This window comes from Giraffa tippelskirchi, chromosome 6, assembly GCF_054371585.1.
Source record: "Giraffa tippelskirchi isolate mGirTip1 chromosome 6, T2T-mGirTip1v1.2.pri, whole genome shotgun sequence".
In the NCBI taxonomy this organism is placed as follows: domain Eukaryota; kingdom Metazoa; phylum Chordata; class Mammalia; order Artiodactyla; family Giraffidae; genus Giraffa; species Giraffa tippelskirchi.
This window is the reverse complement of record NC_137280.1, coordinates 71186812-71212297: the sequence shown is the minus strand read 5'-3', so window position 1 is coordinate 71212297 and position 25486 is coordinate 71186812. Positions and strand designations below refer to the sequence as shown.

The window sequence follows — 25486 nt, the reverse complement described above, 5'->3', positions numbered from 1 at the left end:
GCCAGACTCCACTCCCTTTCAGTTACATATGGCCAGGTAATTGAGTTTTAACTAACAAAATATAAGAAGAAATGATCCACATCACTATCAGGCCTTGCCTTATAAATCCTCCCTTATCTCTCTTCCATTATCTTTCTCATTTCTACTTGGTGAGGATGAAAGTAACCATATCATACTTGAAACAAGGGCTTCCCAGTTGGCACTATGGTAAACAACCTACCTGCTAATGCAGGAGACAGAAGAGACCAGGGTTCGATCCCTGGGTCAGGAAGATCCCCTGGAGGAGGGCAGGGCAACCCACTCCAATATTCTTGCCTGGAGAATTCCAGGACAGAGGAGCCTGGTGGGCTACTGTCCATAGGGTGGCAAAGAGTCAAACACGACTGAAGCACTTAGCACATATGCACACACTTGAAGGAAAGACAGCAAAGTCTGCCTCAGGTCAGGTACCTGAAAGTGATCTACATTTTTAATATTATGAGACTATTCACATGTTATTTTTATTTTTGAATCAGTTTTACTAAGATATGTTCTAAACAGTTGTTGATTTTGTATACGTTTTCCAAATTTGGCATACTTTTTTCGTGTGCTCAGATGCTCAGTCGCTCAGTCGCTCAGTTGTGTCCAACTCTTTGCTACTCTGTGGACTATAGCATGCCAGGCTCCTTTGTCCATGGGATTTTTCCAGTCAAGAATAGTGGAGTCGGGTGCCATTTCCTCCTCCAGGGGATCTTCCAAAACCAGGAATCAAACCCACATCTCCTGTGGCTCCTGCGTTGGCAGGTGGATTCTTGACCACCGAGCCACCTGATTCTCTTATTAAATATGTCATGTTGATAATATCTGTACTTTTCTCTCCTTTTAAAATACTAATATATATTGCTTATTTTGTCTTTTAAAAGGAACAATTTCTAAATTAGACTACTTTCTCAAATTTTTTCAATTATATTTTTTTAAATTTGATTTTTATCTTCATTATTTCATTGTATCCAGCTTTGTTGGGTTTGTTCTACCATCCTTTACATAAATTCCTTAGATCAGATGCATAGATCATTAATTTTAAACTCTAATGTAAATACTAAACTGTGTATTTTCTCAAAAATGCTGCTTTAGCTGCAACTCAGATTTTTAATCTGATATGTTATAGTTGAATTCTCAATATTTTTCAATTTATTTCATAACTGATTCTTTTTTGAGTAGGTTATTCATGTATATACTTTTAAACTTATTTTATGTGTTATGAATTTTTCCAAGATTACATATGCTCAGAAAATGTATTCTATAAGTTACTAGTTATTTCACATTTTTGAGGCTACCTCAATGGCTAATATGTGGTCAGTTTTTGCTAAAGAACTTCATGTACTTAAAAAGGATGTGTATTATGCAATTGTTAGATGTTTTATATGTGGACATTAGATATAGGGTTTCCAGATAAAGTACAGGATGCTACATTTAATCTGAATTTTAGGTACATATATTTTTATGCTTCAAAATATATGTTGTTTATCTGAATTCAGATCTAAGGAGGCCTTTATTTTTGTTTTTTCTTCTCTTGCTCAATCTGGCAACTCTAGTTAGATCAATCCTATTAATTTTGTTGTTTAAACTTTCCATGTTATTATTTTGTCTGCTTGATCATTTAGTGAGAGAGGAATGTTAAAACTTCCTTGTGATTTTGGACTTGCCAAAGTCTTCTTGTATTTTTGTTGTTTCATTCATACCATTGAAATTATATAGCTGAATACAAATTCATAAAACATATACAGTTCATGTATTAGTTTTTTCTTAAATTATTTCTTGCTCCTCTTAAGATCTAGTAATAATTTTTGCCTTGCATTCTATTTTCCCTGGTGTCAGAATAGCTATTGAAGCTTTCTATTTGTTTGTATTTTATTCATTCATCCATTCAACACAAATTTATCGAATGTCTATTATGTGCAATGTATATATCAAAGAAAAACAAAAAATAAGAAATATGAATAAGTCCCTGACCTCACAAATCTTGCATTCTAGTGGTATGAGATAAAAAAAAAAACTAGCAAAATATATCCTGCATCATATGATGACATATGCTATAAAGAAAACTAATCAGAGAAGAGAGATAGGAGTGCCAAACTAGCCTCGCTGTTCTCACAAAAATATGAAGATTAGACTGAGAGATGAGATATAACCTGAGTTTCCTTAGTTTATCTTAGTGGCTCATGGAACAAGACAATAAGAACTTAAAGAGTTAAGTTCTGATGATCTCAAGGAAAATATGTGCTCTTAAGTTGTCATCACTGGGTCATGTACTGAATAAGTTCTTGCTCTAAGTACTAGGGCCTTGTCTTCACTTTCACTAATAGCAATTGGATAATGATTGATAAGGGCTTCGAGGGGGCTCTAGTGGTAAAGAACCCACCTGCCAATGTAGGAGACATAAGAGACATGGGTTCAATCCCTAGGTCAGGAAGATCCCCTGGAGGAGGGCATGGCAACCCACTCCAGTATTCTTCCTGGAGAATCCCATGGACAGAAGAGCCTGGCTGGCTAAGGTCATAGGGTTAGAAAGAGTCAGACATGACTGAAGAGACTTACCTCGCATGCACACAATGGATAATAGGCAAACCTTTTCAGAACACAAGAGATGCCAAGCAAGTGTCATCTTAATTCCTGAGTTTGGAGATAAGGGGTGACTAGGATGCATACAAAATAGAAAGGGCAGTGTGAGTAGACCAGAGCAAAACTCATAAAGGTAAACATTTCTTTTGTCAATCCAAGTGCCACTGACCTTTACTGTGTGTGCTTTGAATTTCAAATATTTATTCAACACTTACAGAGATGAGCAATGTTTAGCACTCTGAAAATGACTGTTTCTTTCTTTTTTAAAAAAATATAAACCTCTTCCTTGTAAAACTACAAATTTTGAAAGTTCACACAGTATGGAAAGCAATTTAATAAATTTTTAGAGCTGTAGAACTAACATGAAAACATGTTAGTCCCTCAGTTGTGTCCGACTCCTTGCGACCCCATGGACAGTAGCCTGCCAGGCTCCTTTGTCCATGGGATTCTCCAGGCAAGAATACTGGAGTAGGTGGCCATTTTCTTCTCCAGGGGATCTTCCTGAACTAGGGATCGAACCCGAGTCTCCCACACTGCAAGAAGATCCTTTACTGTCTGAACTTTTAAATCTGGAAATAAAATATTACTGAGGCCTTAGGAGTTCTCATTAAAACTCACTGTAAGCCCCTCATAGAGTCTCACCCCGTCTCAACATGCTAAACCTACAGTATGTCTTATTTTGTTTATTTGACACTGGGTTGACAGCCCATGTTGTGTGCTGTGTAATATGTATTCCATTTCCTGAGGTCAAGAAGAGGCTATTTTAAGGTCACACTGAAAAACAGTGGCTAAGCCAGTAGCAAATTTGAGTCTGAGGAGTTCCAGACCTTCCCTCACTGCCAGCAAGATGCTGGTCCTATCTGAAAACCCAGCCAAGAAACCCCCAAAACAAGACAAAAGCTTCCACAAGACAAAATTTATTCATTAGAAATGCAGAATGGCTATTATTAGAGTTATATAATACATAGTGTGAATGAATCATTTGTCATTTCTTATTAATGAGCTGATGAAGAGGGAGAAATAAACAAGTTCTTTAGAGCAGCCTGCTTAGCAGAATGGAACGAATTCCGCAGCCTCGGGCACTGGGTAGTGTTCAGTAAATTATCTTTGCCCATGAACTAAATGGCACCCCTTAAAGAGTTCATTCACCTCACACGGATGAGCAGTTTACATCAGATAACAGATTCTTCACCTCCGTGATCCCGCCCGCTGCTATTATCTCAAAGATTTGTCACTGTCCTTTCACTTCCGTTCCTGGATCAGGCTGGGGAATTGGATGGCTTTGAAAGCATAGACAGTTTTTCCTTTGCCAGTCTTCCAGACATGAATGTGAATATGGCGAACTGCTTCATGGGAGGGAAAAGAGATGCTTTATAAATATTTTGAAGGATGGAAGGACACATGTTCTTATTTCATGTAGCATATCACCATGCTGTGCTGTGATTTAGGGTTACTGAAAAAACAACCAAAGCACATTTATAATTAGTCTATTAATAGTGGTAAGCTAACTTTCATAACATTTATGTTTGGTATCTTGTATTATATATTTTATGTACCAGTATACAATAAGATATTTTATGTCAAACACTCACTTATCCATATAGTAATTTATTTGATTAATACACATATGTTAATTTATTTAATTTGCAATTAACAGATGGTAGATATCATTAGCCAAATTTTAAGTATGTATTATAGAAGCTGAGGTTCAGAGAAATTAATCACGCCTGAATTTATACTAAAGGTAAGTGGTAGAAATGAACTTAAACTTTCAATGATCTAAAGTGCATGCTCTTAAATGCTTTGCCAGGGTCCTGGAACTTGGTTCTTAGCGGTCTAGACCAGAAATGGGATAAATTAAAAAGATTCAGGAAGTGGAAATTGATCTGATGCTTGGCAAATACAGTGTAAGTAATTAAATTCAAGAGTAACAGTGAAATGAGAACAAATGTCAATAAACCTTTTCAACAAATGAAAAATAGGATACAGCTGAATTGGTCATAGATCAACTTAAAATTAAAGGAAATGAACAGTGAAATATTTTTCATCTTGGCATAGCACCATTCTTGTCTAATTTTACAATGGCAATGTAAGTATGTGTGTGTGTGCCATGTGTGTGTCTGGTAGCACTTTGTGATTCATTTCAGATTTGGTCTTCACAACAGAATCAGCACGGGGCTTCCCAGGTGACATTAGTGGTAAAGAACCAGCCTGCCAATCCAGGAGATACAAAGAGATGCACGTTTGATCCCTAGGTTGGGAAGATTCTCTGGAGAGAGAAATGGCAACCCACTCCAGTATCCTTGCCTGGAAAATTCCATGGACATAAGAGCCCAATGGGCTACAGTCCAAGGGGTCACACAGAGTTGGACATGACTAAGCAACTTAGCACACAGAACCAACAAGGTAGTAATTATATTCACCAATTTATGTGTGAGCAAACCGAGGCAGAAAGAGACCATATTAACTCTGGCAGGTCCAAAGTCAGCATGCAGTCAAGTCACATTTTAAAATCAGGCCCATTTGTATTAATTTTAGTGATTACCCCCCCCAAGTGTGTTCCTATGCTTTTGTCAAGTGTAACACCATGAACAGTAGAAAAAGGCAAAAAAGATAGGACACTGAAAGATGAACTTCTCAGCTGGGTAGGTACCCAATATGCTACTGGAGATCAGTGGAGAAATAACTCCAGAAAGAATACAGAGAAGGAGCCAAAGCAAAACAACTCCCAGTTGTGGATGTGACTGGTGATTAAAGTCAAGTTTGATACTATAAAAAATAATATTGTATAGGAACCTGGAATGTTAGGTCCATGAATCAAGACAAGTTGGAAGTGGTCAAATAGGAGATGGCAAGAGTGAACAACAACATTTTAGGAATCAACAAAGTAAAATGGACTAGAATGGGTGAATTTAACTCAGATGACATTATATCCACTATTGTGGGCGAGAATCCCTTAGAAGGAATGGCGTAGCCACAGTATTCAACAAAAGAGTCCTAAATGCAGTACCTGGATGCAATCTCAAAATGATAGAATGATCTCTGTTCATTTCCAAGGCAAACCATTCAATGTCACAGTAATCCAAGTCTATGCCCCCACCAGTAATGCTGAAGAAGCTGGAGTTGAATGGTTCTGTGAAGACCTACAAGATCTTCTAGAACTAACACTCAAAAAAAGATGTCCTTTTCATTATAGGTGATTGGAATGCAAAAGTAGGAGGTCAAGAAATACCTACAGTAACAGGCAAATTTGGCCTTGGAGTACAGAATGAAGCAGGGCAAAGGCTAACAGAGTTTTGACAAGAGAACACACTGGTCATAGCAAACAGCCTCTTCCAACAACACCCTCTTCCAAGAGAAGAATCTGCACGTGGACATCACCAGATGGTCAATACTGAAATCACATTGATCATATTCTTTTCAGCCAAAGATGGAAAGGTTCTATACAGTCAGCAAAAACAAGACTAGGAGCTCACTGTAGCACAGACCATGAACTCTTTATTGCCAATTTCAGATTTAAACTGAAGAAAGTAGGGAAAACCATTAGACCATTCAGGTATGACTTAAATCAAATTCCTCATGATTATACAGTGGAAGTGAGAAATAGATTCAAGGGATTAGATCTGACAGACAGAGAGCCTGAAGGACTATGGATGGAGGTTCATGACATTGTACAGGAGGCAGGGTTCAAGACCATCTCCAAGGAAAAGAAATGCAGAAAGGCAAAATGGTTGTCTGAGGAGGCCTTACAAATAGCTGTGAAGAGAAGAGAAGCTAAAGGAAAAGGAGAAAAGGAAAGATACACATATTTAAATGCAGAGTTCCAAAGAATAGCAAGGAGAGATACAAAAGCCTTCTTCAGTGATTAATGCAAAGAAATAGAGGAAAACAATAGAATGGGAAAGTTTAGAGATCTCTTCAAGAAAATTAGAGATACCAAGGGAACATTTCATCCGAAGATGGGCTCAATAAAGGATAGAAATGGTATAGACCTAACAGAAGCAGAAGATATTAAGAAGAGGTGGCAAGAATACACAGAACTGTACAAAAAAGATCTTCATGATGCAGATAATCACTATGTTGTGATCACCAACCTAGAGTGAGATATCCTGGAATGCAAAGTCAAGTGGGCAATAGGAAACATCACTATGAACAAAGCTAGTGGAGATGATGGAATTCCAGTGGAGCTATTTCAAATCCTAAAAGATGATGCTGTGAAAGTGCTGTGCTCAATATGCCAGCAAATTTGGAAAATTCAGCAGTGGCCACAGGATGGGAAAAGGTCAGTTTTCATTCCAATCCCAAAGAAAGGCAATGTCAAAGAATGCTCAAACTACCACACAATTGCAATCATCTCACATACTAGTAAAGTAATGCTCAAAATTCTCCAAGCCAGGCTTCAACAGTATGTGAACCATGAACTTCCAGATGTTCAAGCTGGTTTTAGAAAAGGCAGAGGAAATAGAGATCTAATTGCAAACATCTGTTGGATGATTGAAAAAGCAAGAGAGTTCCAGAAAAGCATCTATTTCTGCTTTATTGACAATGCCAAAGCCTTTGACTCTTTGGATCACAACAAAGTGGAAAATTCTGAAAGAGATGGGAATACCAAACCACCTGACGTGCCTCTTGAGAAACCTGTATACAGGTCAGGAAGCAACAGTTAGAAATGGACGTGGAACAACAGACTGGTTCCAAAATGGGAAAAGAGTATGTCAAGGCTGCATATTGTCACCCTGCTTATTTAACTTTTATGAAGAGTACGTCATGAGAAATGCTTGGCTGGATGAAGCACAAGCTGGAATCAAGATTGCCGGGAGAAATATCAATAACCTCAGATATGCAGATGACACCATCCTAATGGCAGAAAGTGAAGAAGAACTAAAAGGGCCTCTTGATGAAAGTGAAGGAGGAGAGTGAAATAGTTGGCTTAAAACTCAAGATTCAGAAAACTAAAATTATGGTATCTGGTCCCATCACTTCATGTCAAATAGGTGGGGAAGCAGTGGAAACAGTGTCCGACTTTATTTTTCTGGGCTCCAAAATCACTGAAGATGGTGATTGTAGTCATGAAATTAAAAGATGCTTACTCCTTGGAAGAAAAGTTATGACCAACCTAGAATATTCTAATATTCTAGAATATTAGAATGCTAATATTCTAATAGCATATTAGAAAGCAGAGGCATTACTTTGCCAGCAAAGGTCCATCTAGTCAAGGCTATGGTTTTTCCAGTGGTCATGTATGGATGTGAGAGTTGGACTGTAAAGAAAGTTGAGCACCAAAGAATTGATGCTGTTGAACTGTGGTGTTGGAGAAGACTCTTGAGAGTCCCTTGGACAGGAAGGAGATCCAATCAGTCCATCCTAAAGGAAATCAGTCCTGAATGTTTATTGGAAGGATGCTAAAACTGAAACTCCAAACTTTCGGTCTTTCGGTCATCTGATGCGAAGAGCTGACTCATTGGAAAAGACCCTGATGCTGGGAAAGAGTGAAGTCAGGAGGAGAAGGGGATGACAGAGGATGAGATGGTTGGATGGCATTACTGACTTGATGGACATGAATTTAACTAAACTCTGGGAGTTGCCAATGGACAGGGAGGCCTGACATGCTGCATTCCATGGGGTTGCAAAGAGTTGAATAGGACTGAGCAACTGAATTGAGCTGAATTGACTGAAGGATGCTTACCAGTTTTTCTGAGACTCTCAGTGAGACATCTGTTTACCAGGGAATCTTAGAAGTGAGGATGGTGAGGAAAATGCCTTCTACAAGTTATGCTTTGATCAGGCAATGCTGAATTTGAAATTACTTTTGTCAACTGAAAACATACGTGCAACGTGAAAGTAGAGAGTTATTTGATTTGGTGAGAATGTTTAGAGACCCGGAGACAGCATCCTAGGAGCTCTGAGAAAACTGCTCAGAGGACGCAGGAGAGGGAGTCAGTCTATATATAAGTTTGCAACAAAGGGGGCAGGGCAGGCAGTCTGAACAGCAAAGATCAGGTGTCAAGTTAAGGAATATAGCATTCTCTGTATGGGAAGATGCAAGCCTCTGGGCTCACTGAATTCATTCCATTCATATGCACCTCAGCTATCTGGGGCCAATCCTGTTTCCTTGTTCACTTTGCTTCTTTCATTCCTCCAGCCCCTCTGCAATCACCTTAAGGGGTGACAGCATCTGCTGTATCACAGTTTTGGGAGCCCTCATTCACATTTGGAGGCCAGAAATTGCTGATGACTGTGACATTTCTTGTTTATTGGTATGCCCAGAGATATTTTCATTTCACACTTTTATTATTTTAAAATTAATTAACAGCTGGACAGGAAAAATATGAGGGAATGGTTGAGAAGTCAATGCTGTAACCTTTCGGTTCAGTTCAGTTCAGTCACTCAGTCGTGTCTGACTCTTTGCGACCCCATGGAGTACAGCACAACAGGCTTCCCTGTCCATCACCAACTATTGGAGCTTACTCAAACTTATGTCCATCGAGTTGGTGATGTCATCCAACCCTCTCGTCCTCTTTCGTCCCCTTCTCCTCCTGCCTTCACTCTTTTCCAGCATCAGGGTCTTTTCCAATGAGTCAGTTCTTCACCTCAGGTGGCCATGAAGGAGGAAAGGAACAGGAGGAGCTGACTCCACCTTGAAAAAGAAGGAAACTCCATCTTATTCCCAGTGAACTTTGAACTATATGCCTGCCTGCACTTTCAGTGAGCTTTGGACTATGTGCCTGGTAGCCATGGGGATAACATACCTAGGGCCCAACTGGCCTCCCGGACTGATAAACACCAGATTCCATACCAAGATTTCCTGGCACCAAAAAGAATGCAATCATCCCCTATGTAGTCAATCACCTTTGTATTCTTTATGGCACCCATTGATGTAGGGTCAGCTGACCCTTCCCAGTATGAATCATGGTGTAACCTGATTGTATTGAAGGAGGAAACAGACAGAACAGGCTCCATCTTGAAAGCAGGACACCATCTTGGGCCAGACTGTGAACTTTGAGCTATATGCCCAGTATCTATGGAAACAACATACCAACTGGAAAATCAGGTCCCCGTAAGGGAGAGCCCCAGGGCTCGTACTTAGACTCTCAGTCGCCTAAAAGAATACCCTAACTATCTGTGTAACTGAATAGAATCATACATTCTGTTATGCTTATTGGAGTATGACCACAGGCCTAGTGATAATTGTCCACTGTTAACTACCTGGGTTTGAGGCATATGAATCACGGGTTAACTTTGATTGTATTTTTCTTTTCCTTTGTTCAGACTACTTTCAGGGAATTTGGGGAGGTGGGTTTGGGCACATACACTTTGTATATATAAGGTTTTCACAAAAACTGGTCGGGGTCCTTGGCTAAGAGGAGACTCTGCCTTGGGCCCCGCCGGTGTAATAAACTGCTTTCCACTATCTGCATTGTCCTTCTGAGTGAGTTAGTTTCCCAGAGCGTTTGGCTCTAACAGCCAAAGTATTGGAGTTTCAGCTTCAACATCAGTCCTTCCAATGAATATTCAGGACTGATTTCCTTTAGGATGGACTGGTTGTATCTCCTGGCAGTCGAAGAGACTCTCAAGAGTCTTCTGCAACACCACAGTTCAAAAGCATTAATTCTTCGGCGCTCAGCTTTATGGTCCAACTCCCACATCCACACGACTATTGTAAAAACCATAGCTTTTTCTAGACGGACCTTTGTCAGCAAAGTAATGTCTCTGCTTTAAGGTTTGCTCTAAATGAACACAGAGAATCACTCTCTGGTCATACAGCTCTCTTTGGTTTCACATCATCTTAATTCCACAAGTGTTTATCAGTTTTCATTGCTTTTGCACTTCAATTCGGACTTTCAATGGTAAGTGAACTTTCAAACCTCTTTTAACATAAAAACTTGGCTTTTTCTTTGCCCTTTCTCAGGATGTTTAAATCTTATCTGGACTCGATAAAACAGTCTCCCCTCTGGGAATGAATACCTGCTCATTGTATTTCTGAAGAAAAGTCCTCTCCGACCTTGAAAACTAGGGAATGAGACCAGCCTTCATGTTTGAAATTATTTGGGCTCCAGCTTTTTGTGTATAGTGAAAATTCTTTCTGAGCAGACACCCTGGGTTATTATGGGAGAGAAGAAGAAAATCAGGTTTTTAAAGGTGGGATAAAGGGGTTTAGTTCTAAAGTTTAAGAGTCAGGGGAGGAGAGGAATAGAGGGAAAGGTGGATGCCAGGCATCTCAGAGCTGGATCTCTGCCAGAAAAGTGTGTGTGTCAGCTGATAGGTTCTTTGTGGTGGGTTTGCAGGAGGGCCCCTGTGAGAAGCATCACTCAGGCGCTTGGGACTATGATGGATTAGAGTCATATCTTTTAAGGATGAGAGCTTCGTGCTCAACTGACCCCAGGTGTGTGCTGATGACTTACCATTCTTCAAGCGATAGAGAAATCTATGCTACTAATAATACACTTGTCTTCGCCAACCACAGGCCAATCCTTCCAGCAGTGGGACTGAGGGATCCGAGTGATGCCACAGTGGTTTCCTGGACCCCCTCCAGAGGCTTTCTGAGAATGCCTCCATGCAGCTTGCCCCCTCCAAATGCTGAGAACATCTGTAAGAGTGGGAGGAGATCCCCACACCTCTGCCAGGTAAGAAGTACCTGGCACTGAATCGGGCATACAGGAGCACCCAGGGCCAGCACAGGGCTGAACTACAGAGGTCAGGGTAGTGAAAGGCACTCAGTGGGGTCTGATTCTTTGTGACCCGATGGAATGTACAGTCCATGGAATTCTCCAGGTCAGAATACTGGAGTGGGGAACCTTTTCCTTCTCCAGGAGATCTTCCCCACCTGGGGATTGAACCCAGGTCTCCCGCATTGCGGGCAGATTCTTAACCATCTGATCCACAAGGGAAGCCCTGGTGAGATCGAGGTAAGCATGCTGTAAATCATCACTGACTGGGCATCCTACGGATGAAATGACAGTAAAACTGCAGTGTGCTATGGGCATTGCTATAGTAACTTTTTCTCTTTTATGTTTTTTAATTCCCTCTTATTTTAACTCTCAAGATTACACAGTGAGGTAGATATTTTCCTCTTTTCTTTAAAAATAGAAAGAGTTGAAACTTAGAAGTTTAAAATTTGCTTGTGATCACTCTCATTCAATGCAAGGATCAGGGTCAGACACTTTGTTGTCCTAGCATCAAAGCTTTCCTTTTCTTTCATGATACAACCCTGTTTCTTTGTGCTAATTCTCTGAGCGGCTTTAGGCAAATCACTTAACTGCTGTGGACCTGAAACCACACAACTAAGGAGGTAGAACAAAATGATTACCCTCTACAATTTCTTAAAGATTTGCATTCCATGGTAGAGGTAGGGAGCCCTAGGCCACCTCTGCAAATACTTTCCCCTCGAGTAGCACACTAGCATATATTGAAATTACCAAGTATCTAAAACCTGTTTAACCTCTCCCTCTCTGTCTCTCATTCCTGCTTTGCTCAATGTATTTTTCTTGGACATTCTGGGAGGGGGCGGCAGTGCAGCAGGGTTCTTAAAGCAGGAGCAGCCTTGCTTTCAGTTTGCTCCTTGGACTAGAAGGTACTTACTCTCATCCTTGACAGGTAATAGAACTGTGGTCATTTCCAACCTATTCTTTCACCATCATCGTCAAGAAACAGACACATTCTGAATATATTTAGGGGATGTCTGATTGCTTCCTCTCTGTTCTGAGTGAGTCCCAGCTGAAGGGTCATGGTTGATGTGGGAACAGCAACTGGAGGTTACTTCTCAGTGTTTCATGGTGAATCACGCCGGCTCCTCCGTCACCCCCAAGCTGTCTTGTTGGATTGATACAGAGGCGTTATGAGTTGGAAAAAGATAACCAAAGATAAATTCCACAGCATCGGATAATGAGGCAGGAGAAGGTGAAAGACTTCAAAACTCTAATGTCATACCATAATCCTTCCTTGGAGTCAGTTCCTGGAAGTGAGGGTCACACAGTCATCAAGGCAAAATAATGGCAGACTCTGTGTAGAAGTGTCGCTTAGATTTAACAAGTGAAGGGGAAAATAAATAAATGAGGGATGAGCAAACATCCTTCACAATCCAAATTCCCTCTCCTTTAACGTGTCACTAATCTCTGTCAGTGGTCACGCAAGATGGAGGATGTGGTGGACACTTTGAAAGAAGAGTAGTGGTACCCTCGTGGAGTGTGGTGCTTATGGAGACATCCCCAGAGGACGTGTTTTATGTAACATTGTCACGTCCTCATCTGGTACCATCTGATTACTCTCCTCCCTAGTGAGGAGGTCAGACTGGAAAAAAAACAAACAAACAAGAACAAAGCCAAACCCATGGCTTCAAAATATATTCATATGACAGAGAGAAAGAGAGAGAGAGAATACGGATCTGTCTTCATTTTTAGTCCCTCCACATTTATTTGAAAGTATCCTTGCTCTTGATATGATGTAATTTATCAGCTGATCGTATGCTGGCATTGCTCTTGTGTTTACCGTCTGAGCCACCAGCCTCCTTCCATGGATCTGCACGCTTCACAGTGTGTGCTGGGATGGTCAACATAGACTTACAAAAGGATGGGATGGGAAGAAAGGCTCAAGTCTTAGGACACCATTTGCTAACAGTGGTTGACGATCTCTAGCAGGTGGGTGTGCACCGAATGGAATAACTTATTTTTCTTGTAGCTGGAGTCACACAGAATCCAGGTACCAATGTGAGTTATATTTGAGGAGAGAAGGGACACAATGAAGCAGTCTGTCTGTGGTGTACTTGTTACGTAACAGACTGGAAATGAGTTCTTGGATCGGGGTACCTGAGGACAGGTGGGCAGTAGAAGCCAAAGTGAAACAGCTTAAGATGTAGATTATAATCAGCCAAAGCTGGATGTGGAGAGTCTGATCCAGTTTGGAGCCCAGGCTTTCTCCCCAAGGAAACCTGTTTTGTAGACTAGGCTGATGCCTTAGTGGTGAAGTTCAGCCAGTAATTGTAGTACAGCTGGAGAGGAAGTGAGGACATGGAGCAAAGGGTGATAGAAAGTCCTTTTCTGAGAACGGTGAGCATGCTGGTCACAAAGACTGCCTAGACTGTCAAATGTGAAGAGCCAGTTTGTACGTGTGTGTGCTAATTCACTTCGGACGTGTCTAACTCTCTGCAACTCTATGGACTGTAGCCCACCAGGCTCCTCTGTCCATAGGATTCTCCAGGCAAGAATACTGGAGAGGGTTGCCATTTCATTCTCCAGGGGATCTTCCTGACCCAGGGATTGAACCTACATTTCTCATGTCTCCTGCATTGGCAGGTAGGTTCTTTACCACTAGCACCACCTGGGAAGAGCCAGTTTAGGGAGACAGAAGCAAGCTTGAAGTGGAGAATCCAAGCTGGAGTTGGTAGAATCTGAAGTGTTGAGCATGACAGAAAAGGGAGGGACCCAAATAGAGGCAGAGAGTCTCAGAGGATGCCTCTGTGAGAAGTGAAATGTGAAGAACTCTGGGCTTGTGTGGATCTCGGATACTTGACAGTCATTCAAGTTTTGTCCAACTGTTCAAAGGCAAAGAGATAGGATGGGCCCTGAATAAATATTAGGAAGCGATTCAGTCCTTTGAACCACAGTTTTCTCATCAACCCTCCAACCTAATTATGTATGAAATAATATAACAGATGTGAGCAATTGTATAAATAATTGAAATATACTTAGTATTTTACAGTGTGTTTCATACATTTATCTCATTTATTTCTCCAAAAGCAGAGTGCTAGTGTATCCCTGCTATAACCCTGTGAGTTGCAAATGCTGTATCTCCAGGAACACAGGCTCAGATATTGAACATAGGCTCAAATCTGGGTAATTTGTCATGGGTCATGCAGCTAGTAAGTAGCTGAGCCAGTACTTGATTCTGGGAACACTCAAGGCTGTGACTACTAAGCCCTTTGCCACTCATGTTCTAACCTGTGGGACAGTCTGGCAGGATGTCTGCACAGGAGGGTGGTCCAGATGAGGGGCTGTGAGTATTGAAAGGCCTATTACCAAACAAGGTAACTAAGACATCTGAACAAACCTATCCTTCCTGGCTGACTTACCTCCTGCCCTTTTACTGTTTTCCTTAGAGTCTAAGAGGCATCCTCACTGACATGTATTTATGATAGTTGCAAAGACCTGGGTGTTATGACACTTTTCCATTACTTCCCATTGCATCAAATGAAACATTGGAAGGTCCTATTTTTCTCTTCCATCATCATCTTCATGTAGCACATATTGAATAGGCTGGAACAGCTAATGCTGATAATGATTGACATCGATTTTATCAACTCCTTTAGCTGTTAAACTTCTGTGGATGACCCCTAAGACCACATCACACACTGAAAGTTTATGAACCTATGATTTATTGAGCTATTTCTATCAGGCCTCATTAAGACACAAAGTGTTTCAAGGTTTGATTCCTCCACATGATTACACACTTAAAATACTGATGTGAAATGCAGGCAGGCATTTATGATCACCGCTCAACTAGTGTTTACCTGCCCACAGTAGACGCTCAAGCATAATACTTCCCTTCCCTGTACATTGATAGCAGAAACTAACTAGCATTCACTGTTACACCTTAGCACAGGTACAAACACCCAGGCACAGTCTGACATGGCAGTTGTCTCACCACACACAGTCTAACACGGTGGTTCTACATACAAACACACATCACTGCATGACTAGAGTCATGTCCACACGTGGAGTCGGACACACGTGGTCCTCAACAGAGGATTTCACTCTGTCCTCTTCTTCCTCTGTCTCTCTGCTCCTCCCACCATTCTATAACAGCGTCCTTGTCTTCATGCACTGCTTTCTGTGGGTGGGTTGGTTTGTTTCCACTTTCGACAAGGTACATTTGTGTCCTAGTTGAGCACATATTTATTCAGCACCCACTGCCTGGCAGGTTATGCTGGACATCGAAGCTGAAAGTATGAATAAGTCACACAAGTTTCTCTCCTCATGGAGGATTCATTCTGTTGTCAGGAGACAGAAACAAACAAAAGCCAGTGAATAAATATCATCTCAGAACATGAAAAATAAAAGCAAATTTTCACCTTCAGGATGCATTTTTCATTTTACTCTCTATTCATTCAGCTAGTATCAGGCATTTATTATCTGCCAGGAAGCACATCAGGGACTGAGAATAAAATGGTGAGAAAATGTAACATCCAGCAGGGCAAATCACAGTAGTTCAGGAAGAGGAAGGAGGTCAGGAGACACATAGGACTTGGAAGTAAAGCGAGAAGATCCTTTAAAAAACAGAATTGTGTGTCCCACGGGAGACTGCATTAAAACACAGTGAACCAGACAATGATGCACAGAGACTCTAGTTAGCCCATGGAGATAGAGGGCCTCCCACGTGGCTCAGCAGGTAAAGAATCTGCTTGCCAATGTGGCAGATGTAGGAGATGCAGATTTGATCCCTGAGTCAGGAAGATCCCCTGAAGGAGGAAATGGCAACCCACTCCAGTATTCTTGCCTGGGAAATCCCATGGAGAAAGGAATCTGGCCGACCACAGTCCATGGGATCACAAAAGAGACAGACACAACTTATTGCCTGAGCATGGAGACAGTAGATGTTACAGGGTAAAGTGCAGGACGTGAATAGGGCCCCTCTTATATAATGTTGATGTAGGACAGGGATTAGATAGACTAGCTGATTTATGGAGAGGCAGTATGCAAGGATGTTTCTCAAGGTGAAAAAATATCTTAACATTTGTAAACCAATGGATGTTGCCAGAGGAGGAAAGAGAAAGCAAGCAGAGTTCAAAGGAGCAGGAAGTTCCAGATCCGACAAGTGCTTCCCCTTCTAGACACTGGAGGGAAGGAAATAGAGATGTGCATTGTTGTCATAGGCTTCAAGCCAAGGGGAAGAAACAGGGAGAATGAGCAATTGGCATCCTTGTCTTTGTCCTACGCTTTGTGGGACTAGGGTTCAAAGTTTCTCTGTTTCTTGGTCCCTCATCTCTAAAACAAAAAGATTAATAATACATAGAATGACACTTACAGGACTGATGGGAGGGTGTGATGAGGTAATATGCAAAAGTGTTACAACAGTGCTTGGCACAGAACAAGCACAAGTTGCTACTACTATTTTATTATTTATTCTGTATGTATTTGCTAGTATGATGATGGTGTTGATGATGATTAGAAAACTAACACTTTTACAGTAACCCCTTAGCTCCTTCTTCACGATTTATCCCCAAACTCCAAATCAGGCATCTCTGTCGTATCACAAGGCAGCTTGTACTTGCTTTATCATAGGCATGAATTCTAAATTCTGCTCTGTCTCCAAGGCCACTGTCATTGAAACCAAAGCAAGCTGTGCTTCTGGCATTACTAAGGCTCAGCAATATTAAAAGGACATGGGTAACAGATTCACAACACCCTTCTGGTTTGATATGTGGCTACTTGTTATTTCATATGATACAAATAATCATAAAATGAAACAGCATTCACTTATAATTTTACAGCCATTGCTCACATTGCTTTTGCCAGTTTTCCCATAATAACTTCACATATAATTAGTATATAATATTCAGGCATAAATAACACTCTAATTAGTCTGTAACCTATAATTATACTTACAGGCAAGGTGTATATATGTGTAAATGTGTGTATGAGTGAACTGAGGCAGTCTGAAAAAGAAAAAACACAGCCTTTTCAATAAAGCAAATAAAAGGGATTATGTAGATTTTATGTGTGAACTATTCTCAGTGCTATTAAAGAATAGGTGAAGTAACATAAACCCCATTTAATGAATTTCTGTCCTTACGTCATTCATGGCAACACCTATATTTACAAAATGGCAGTAACAGCTATATGCATTACTAGTTGCGACTGAGCAAACACAGCTGAACAGCAGATATGCAAAGAAGACAGGGTTTCTGGCCTTGTAATGTTCATGTTCAGTATGAAGGGCAGAAATGACATCATTATATAATTTAAGTATTGTTGTAAAATCTTTTTTTCCAGATGAAGTGATATTCATAGATTAGTAAGTAAATTAACCCTAAAAATTAAGCTTGACTTTGAATCCAAAGTTTTTAGTTTAAAATCATATATTCTTATGACATCACCATTGTAAGATATGAAACTATTTGGAAAGAAAATAATTAAGAGCTCTTAACCCCCCAAAATCAGCCCAGAAGTTAATCTCTATATCTGAAGCCAAGTATACAGAAGGGGAAAAGAACTTGGCAGCTTAGCAAGAAGGAAGGGAAGGGGAGGGAAGTGGCGGACAGAACATTATCTTGTTTTTAAGGTGCTTACCAGAAACATTAATGAAGGAAATAAGGAAAAAACATTTTCCCCTCATTTTATTAAAAAAAATTCTGCTGTCAATTAACAAAATTTGAGATATGAAAGTCTGCAGATAAAAAGAGTTAAGGAGGAATTACATGTGCCTGAGTACAGCTAAGCTTCCCTAAAAGAACCAGAGAATAACATCAAAAGAAGACAATGTGATTAAGGCTGAGCCAGTATTGGGCCGAGTTTATTCCCAGCAGGACTTGATCAGAAAGACATTTCTATTCCAGAACCAGCATCTGTTCAGTCTCAAGGATGGTTCTGAGGAAGAACGTGTTTACTTCAGATTCTTAGTTGTTTGCCTTTCACCTGCCTGCGACCATAATTGGATGGAATCACTTATTTGTTTGCAGTATTCTGGTTGTCATGATCACTCGCGACCTTTGAATATGAATCTTGTCTATCAGGAAGCTCAAAGTTCAGCAATAGCTTTAGCTGTGCAAGCCATGAGCAAAAGTGGAGAATAATACCTATTAATAAAATTCACATCAATAAAGTTTAGCACCAAAGACATTTGGCATTCTTCACACAGTATCGAATGCATATGTCAAATGTAAAACAAAATGCTTTCCTCTTTAGGATGGTTGAACTATGCCAGAATATGTGTAAAATTAATCTATCCAATCATTCAGTCACAAAAATATTTTTGAGTATTTTCTACCTACTTGGGAGTTTAAAGCTGATGGTGACACAAGGAAATTCTGTCCTGACCGTTGGTATGGAGTTCTATACTTAGGGCATGACTGCAACTGGGTTAGGCTTTCAGGTGGCTCACTGGTAAAGCATCCATGCAGGATACTCAGGAGATGTGGGTTCAGCCCCTGGGTCAGGAAGTTTCCCTGGAGGAGGAAATGGCAACCCACGCCAGTGTTCTTACCTGGGAAATCCCCTGGACAGGGAAGACTGGTGGGCTAATAGGGTCACAGAGTTGGATGCAGCTTAGCTAGTGGTCAGTAATACACAGCATGGGGGGGTTAAACAACTTGGAATGTTGACTTTCAGGCACCACCTGTGAGAATTTCTAGACGGGGTCATAGGACTCAGATAAAAAATTGGTTTGCCATGGAGGGCAACCTGAAGCAAGAAATTTAAGAAATCAGCAGGAATGGGAATTATCATCATCTGGGAGCTCTTTTCTGAGGACTCCCAGGATGGGCTTTATAACCAACGAGTAGACCCTTGACAAAGGAAATGGAAAGAGCGACAGGAAGTAAATGGGACTCAGTGAGAAGCCTGGTTTAGACAAATGGTTCTCTCAAAACCAGCAAGGGCTGTGAACAGAAAGCAGGCAGATAGACTCAGATGTAGTATTTGATAGCGAGTGACAGGGTTCAGCTCAACTGACACATATTACAGTCTCACATGGCCAAAAAGGTCACATTTGGGATTAGTTTCAGTCTTAGCAGAATCAGGGACTTCTGATGCTGACACTTTCTCTGCCACTATGAAGTCTGAGACAGTGTTTACCGGCTCAGGTGTTCCAGAGAACTTATTTCCCCATAGTTCCAACTGGGCAGGTCTTTCATAACTCCAATCTTGACTGTGGTTCACAGGTCTCACCCTGTTACTACTGCTAGGAGCATGCAGGGCCCAATGCTAGTGGCATCCACAGCACATGGACCTAGTGTGGAAGGATCAGGGCTCCTAAAGGCAGATTAGGTGTTGCAGCAGGAGATGGGGATGGGTGCTGAGCAGTAAATGCATCCTCTGAAGGGAGCATCACACTTTTCTCTCTCACTTGTGCACATACACATGTGCATGCACAACTCTTAGACTATAAATATAATTACAAGTTGTCTATAAATAAGCAAGTGGTAAAGGATTGATGCAGACAAGAGAAAATATAAATGCTTAGTTGCAGATGAAAAAAATGTGCTAAAAGGAATGAAAATTAGAAAAAAAAAAACAATGGGTAGTATGTTTCAAACTAATCTAGCAATTGTTCTGTGAAATGAATGGCTGGTATAAGTGTAAATTGTCACTGGTTAGCTTGGAGCATTTTATTCTTCAACCTGTGTCAGTAAACTTAAAAAGTATATATATATACATAAATATATATATATATGTGTGTATATATATTGATTTGGTGATATTGATTTTGGGAAATGAACTTAAGGAATTAAAACAAAGGAAGAAAAATGAACCCACTGTATGAAGATCATTTTGGTGTTACATGTAGTAGCAAAAATGAAGTGCACATGAAAATTAACATTGAGAAAAATTGGTTTCTTTAATAGCACAAAATTGTCAAGCTATCTTGAGTAAGTTATTCAATCTCTCTGAAACGTAATGTTCTGATTTGCAAAATAAGAAAAACATTACATGTTTAATGGTATTTATTAAAAGTGAATTGATACTGTGTGTAAAGCACCTAGTATAGTGAGTATATTTGGTTGGGAAATTATAGCTTTTATTGAAACTAGAATCATAATTAATATTAGGTTTTATATAGTACAAAGAGGAAAGTCCATTACATAATGTTAAATAAAAGAAATCAATAGAAAAAATGCACACACATGAATAAAAAATTAGGGATCCCTCATTATCACTCGGAGAAGGCAATGGCACCCCACTCCAGTACTCTGGCCTGGAAAATCCCATGGACGGAGGAGCCTGGTAGGCTATAATCCATGGGGTCGCTAAGAGTCGGACACGACTGAGCGATTTACTTTCACTTTTCCCATTCATGCACTGGAGAAGGAAACGGCAGCCCACTCCAGTATTCTTGCCTGGAGAACCCCAGGGATGGCGGAGCCCGGTGGGCTGCCGTCTATGGGGTCGCACAGAGTCGGACACGACTGAAGCGACTTAGCAGCAGCAGCAGCAGCAGCATTATCACTACTCTTGTGTTAGGGTAGCTGTTATGATTAGGTTTTTTTCCTCTACTTTCCAAATTTACTTTGGCCCTGTGTCTCATGAGGTGTTTGTGACTCTTAGAATAACTAATATATGTGAAAGCAGCTTACAAAATGAATAGTGTCATACTAAAAGAGAGTGATGAGAGTGATTGTTTCAATGGGGTGAGAGAGACAAGGGACTTGCAATACTAAATTAGCATGTCACAGTAAAACACAAAAGTATTCTCTATAAAAAATGAATATTTAAGAGTTTGGCTAGCTCTCCCTGCTCCCTGAAGGAGAAGGGTCTGAAGACTGGGTGGTGTGCCAGCGCCTTCCTCAGGGCAGAGCAGCGGGGTTGCTCATCCTTCTCTCGTCAAAGCCTGTCTGAAAGCAGATTACTGAGCTCAAATGATAACCAAATGAGAGCTCACTGGGCCATAAATCTAAACATGTTAGGGACCCAGTGAAGCCAGTGTGGGAGCAAGTTCAAAAGGGATACGAGAAAGCGGGAATTTGTGCACAGTCTTTCAAGCTCCTGCTGGTTTTATTTGAAGTGCCTCTAGCATGGACATGGGGATGGCTTAGGTCATTAGAAGAACAGACCAGAGAATGAGTCCCCAGCAGGCAGAGGCTGGACATTGGAAAAGGCTGCATCCAGGAGACCTGGATCTTGTCCGGGACTGTGAGTGGTCACCAATGTAGCCTCCGGTGAAAATTTTTGGTCTCTCTGCACCTCAGTGCCCTCGGACATAAAATGTGGCCCAGACGGTTGTGTTCCCGGCACCAGTGCTGTGAAGGACAGAGGTGATTAATGGGAACTGCTTGGCTGTCCTTGTGTGCTTCTGCCCAGGGAGATATTCTGGTGAACAAAACATAATCTGGGCAAATAAAGGTAAATTATCAATAATCTGGGTTCTTTACTTTCTATAATATCTGTACATACATATCTTGTGTTCAGTCACTAAAGTAGTGTCCACCTCTGTGACCCCCTGGACTGTAGCCCCTCAGGCTCCTCTGTCTATGAGATTTCCTAAGGCAAGAATGAAGGAGTGAATTGCCATGCCCTCCTGCAGGGGATCTTCCTGACCCAGGGGTCAAACCCACATCTCTAATGTCTCCTGCATTGGGAGGCAGGTTCTTTACCACTAGTGCCACCTGGGAAGCCCTCCTCTGTGGGATATCTACCTAAAGAATAGAATGACATTCAGACTAGGAAATCATTGGCTTTTTATTGATCAAGGTCTAAAAAAATATCTATGTTTTTGCTTTGAGTAGTTAATATTCTTTTCTTTCTTCAGTGTTTTTCAATTCATTTTTGTTTGGCTGAGCATATAGGAATGAATCATCTACCATGTACTGAAAAATAGTGATAAAACTTAAGCATGCATGCGTGCTTGCTAAGTTGCTTCAGTTGTGTCTGACTCATTGCGACCCTATGGACTGTAGGCCTTCACCCTTCTCTGTGCACGAGATTTTCCAGGCAAGAATACTGGAGTGGATTGCCATGCCCTCCTCCAGGGCATCTTTCCTACCCGAGGATCATACCAGCGTCTCTTATGTCTCCTGCATTGGCAGGTGGATTCTCTACCTCTAGTGCCACTTGGAAAGCCCAAAACCTAGGACATATGGTACCAAATATGCCATAGTTGCTCTCAGCTTTGAGTGCTGTGTATGAAACCTATGGGCAGAAAGCTGATACAAAGGGAATTCATGCCTTTTTCCCATTTAAAAATTCCAGGGGCCATGGCACGTGGTGTCCACCCAGTATTTGAGTTGCTTAGCTGTTTGATATAGTGCTTTATTTCTCCTGCTAGCAAAGACTTTGGCACAGAGTGAATGTTTAATAAATGATGTTTTATCGAATTATGTAGATATATCAGGATGACCTGAAACTGTCGCTGTTGCTATCAGGGGCTGATAAGTAATGTGAGATTTAAAAACAAACTGTTTAGACATAGCACCAGTAACACCAGGTGACTGAGAACAGAAAGGAGCATGCCATTAGTCAGGGTTATAATTTTGTGAGTAATAAGGTCAGTCAATTTAATAGGAAGGATATGGATCTCCCATGTAGACTGCAAGGAAACTTATTAGATTAAATTAATTTTTTCTAGTAGAAAATAACTCTAATGGTAGAAAATTGTGTTTTCCTTTATATTTTTAGGAGGAAATGTGCTTCATGTCACTGGCAGAGAGAAATAGGTTTGTTGCCATGAAATCAGAAAGAGTTTAAACAGAGAAAGGTTCTACTGGACATCCTCCAATGTCTGAGGGGAAGAATTTGCAAGACATAAGAAGGGACTAAATTCAGGTTTCCATTACGTGGTAGAGAGACACTGGCTGGTACTGCAGAAGGAAAAATAGCTTCTAGGAAACCAAGGGAAGGACTAGGAGCTACCCAGAAACTCTGCAAAGTGGTGACATTCAATTAGTCTACATTCCAAATACCTACAAACAAGAAAGCAGATTAATTAAAGTTATCATACTTTTTTAAATTAAATAAAATTACTCATACTTCACATTATATTTAGACCAGAGGATGTAAGCAAGGATCTATTCATAAAGTGAATTATTCTGTGGCCATCTGATAAACATTACTTGATAAAGTATAAAGCAAGAGACATCCCTGGGCAGTGATTCCAGTCTAAGAGACAGAAAGATTGATTCCCTTAATTCTTGATCCATTACCATAGAAGCACCTTGGGAGACAAACACTATTGGCCAGAAAAACATGCATTTGTGTCTAAAGACATCTTCTGTACATGGCACTCACAGTCTTAGCAACAGCAGCTTTGAACTGTATTCCTCGTCTAGAAATGTATGACATTATCTAGCAGCTCCATGGATTCTATAAATATAAATAGCATAGTGATAGCAACTAAATAACAAAAATAAGTACAACTTTCACTTCTTGATTGTCCCTTGTATCTGACACCGTAGTTCTTCACTGTATTTTCATTTTTTATAAGACACTACTATACATATAAATTCTAGTATTTCCAATTTACAGTTTAATAGATTATGTCAGTGTGTTCTAGAGCTTACTGAAGGCTAATTTTCTATAAAGTAGTGGAGTTGATATTTGAATCACAGTCTATTTATCTCCAAAGTCCATAGGTTTTCTTAATAGAGCATTCTTCTAATACTAATTGATTCTCTGCTAATATTCATAAATATTTTCATGTCAGCCAATAAAGAGAGGAAGTCATTGCTAGAGAGATGAAGGAAGTGAGGAAAGGAAGTACATTTGTTTGGAGTCATAAAATAGAAAGGAAGAAAAATGATATAAATAGAAGAAACAGGATAAAGGAAAAGTTTCCAACCAAGAACCCAGGTTTCTCACCAGATGGTTCCTAAGAATAAAAAGGCCTAAAACGACTTAGAGAGGATTTTCTGTGAGGCAAAGTTAGGTCTCCTAAAAATTCTCAGCTTGGTAAGTGCAAATTAAATGTAAAAATAGACATTTTTCATAACATCCCCTATGTAATCTTGCACATTTCAAACTTCAGGAGAAAATTGGATAAAATTGAGTGGAACTGTCAAAATGCATGACCTAATCTGATGCAGCCCTCGCTAAGACAGGGGATTTGCTGGTTGGAGCCCAAGCATTTCTTTCAGTCTTTAAAAGCATCTTTCTTGGCTCTCCTCACACACCTCCTATGTTCCTAGACCCAGAGGGCTTTGTGTCAGGGGCTAGGACGGCTTCTTAGCATCCACCTTCCTAAGCTAGTGCCCAGCACACAGTTGGTTCTCGCTTAGCTTCCCGTTTTTCTTCACATCCTGCCGCTGCCATTTACTTTCTGTGTCATCGACAATCACTGTAACCCTCTTTGTCTCTGTTTCTATATGTGAGTTCAAATAGCAAAGATAATATCTGTCTCAGAGCTGTTGGCAGCAGTGTTTGAAATTACATGTACAAATGCACGACTTGGTGGCCAGCTCCATGTTGAAAAATAGACTCAAGGCTAGGGCCTGGAGGACATGCAGAGTGGAGGAAAATACTTCTCCTGACATCAAAGAATCTGTAATCTAGCCAAAGCAGAAGGTTCACTGAGAAAAAGTTCGTACAGTTGAATGAGCTTTAAAATCAGGCATGAGCTTGAAACCTACTTTTTCCCCTTACTGGGTGATCTTAGAAAGTTACCTAAAATCCCTGCACCTCGTGATCACCTTAAGTAATGGAGCCCTGATATTTATCTCAGGGAAGTGTATGAACATTAGAGATATTGTAGGTTGCAAACTTGGAAAAAAGTGAGGCATATTGTAGATACTCACAAGAGATGTGCATTATCGTCATCATTAATTCAAATAGCATGAACTCATGAAAGCAGTAACCCAGGAAATAAATATATATAACAAATACCACTGGGGGAACATAATGTATAAGATGCTATGATAACTTAGGAGAAGAGAGGTGCTTTTAGTTGGAGACAGGAAAAATAGTAGAATAGGATTTCAAGAAAAAGAACATGGGGAAAGTTTTAAGAAGAAAGAACAGCTTGGACTAAATGATTGCCTCAGGAAACTTGGCATGGTTTATGTAACAATAGTCTGTTCATTTTAAAACACTGTGTAAAATGAATGTTGTTGTTCAGTCGCTCGGTCATGTCCAACTCTTTGGACCCCATGGACAGCACCAAGTTTCCCTGTCCTTCACTATCTCCCAGAGCTTGCTCAAACTCATGTCCACTGAGTCAGTGATGCCATCCAACCATCTTGTCCTCTGTC

General features: G+C 40.6%; 1 long non-coding RNA gene across 1 annotated transcript in view; it reads left to right on the top strand.

Moving 5' to 3' along the window:
- Positions 1-11376: 11376 nt before the first annotated feature.
- The window catches only part of LOC145508938 (uncharacterized), a 74284-nt gene continuing 60174 nt past the window's right edge, over positions 11377-25486 (top strand). Inside the window, exon 1 of the long non-coding RNA XR_014055701.1 lies at positions 11377-11507. This is a non-coding gene — a long non-coding RNA (uncharacterized LOC145508938). The remainder of the gene's footprint in view (positions 11508-25486) is intronic.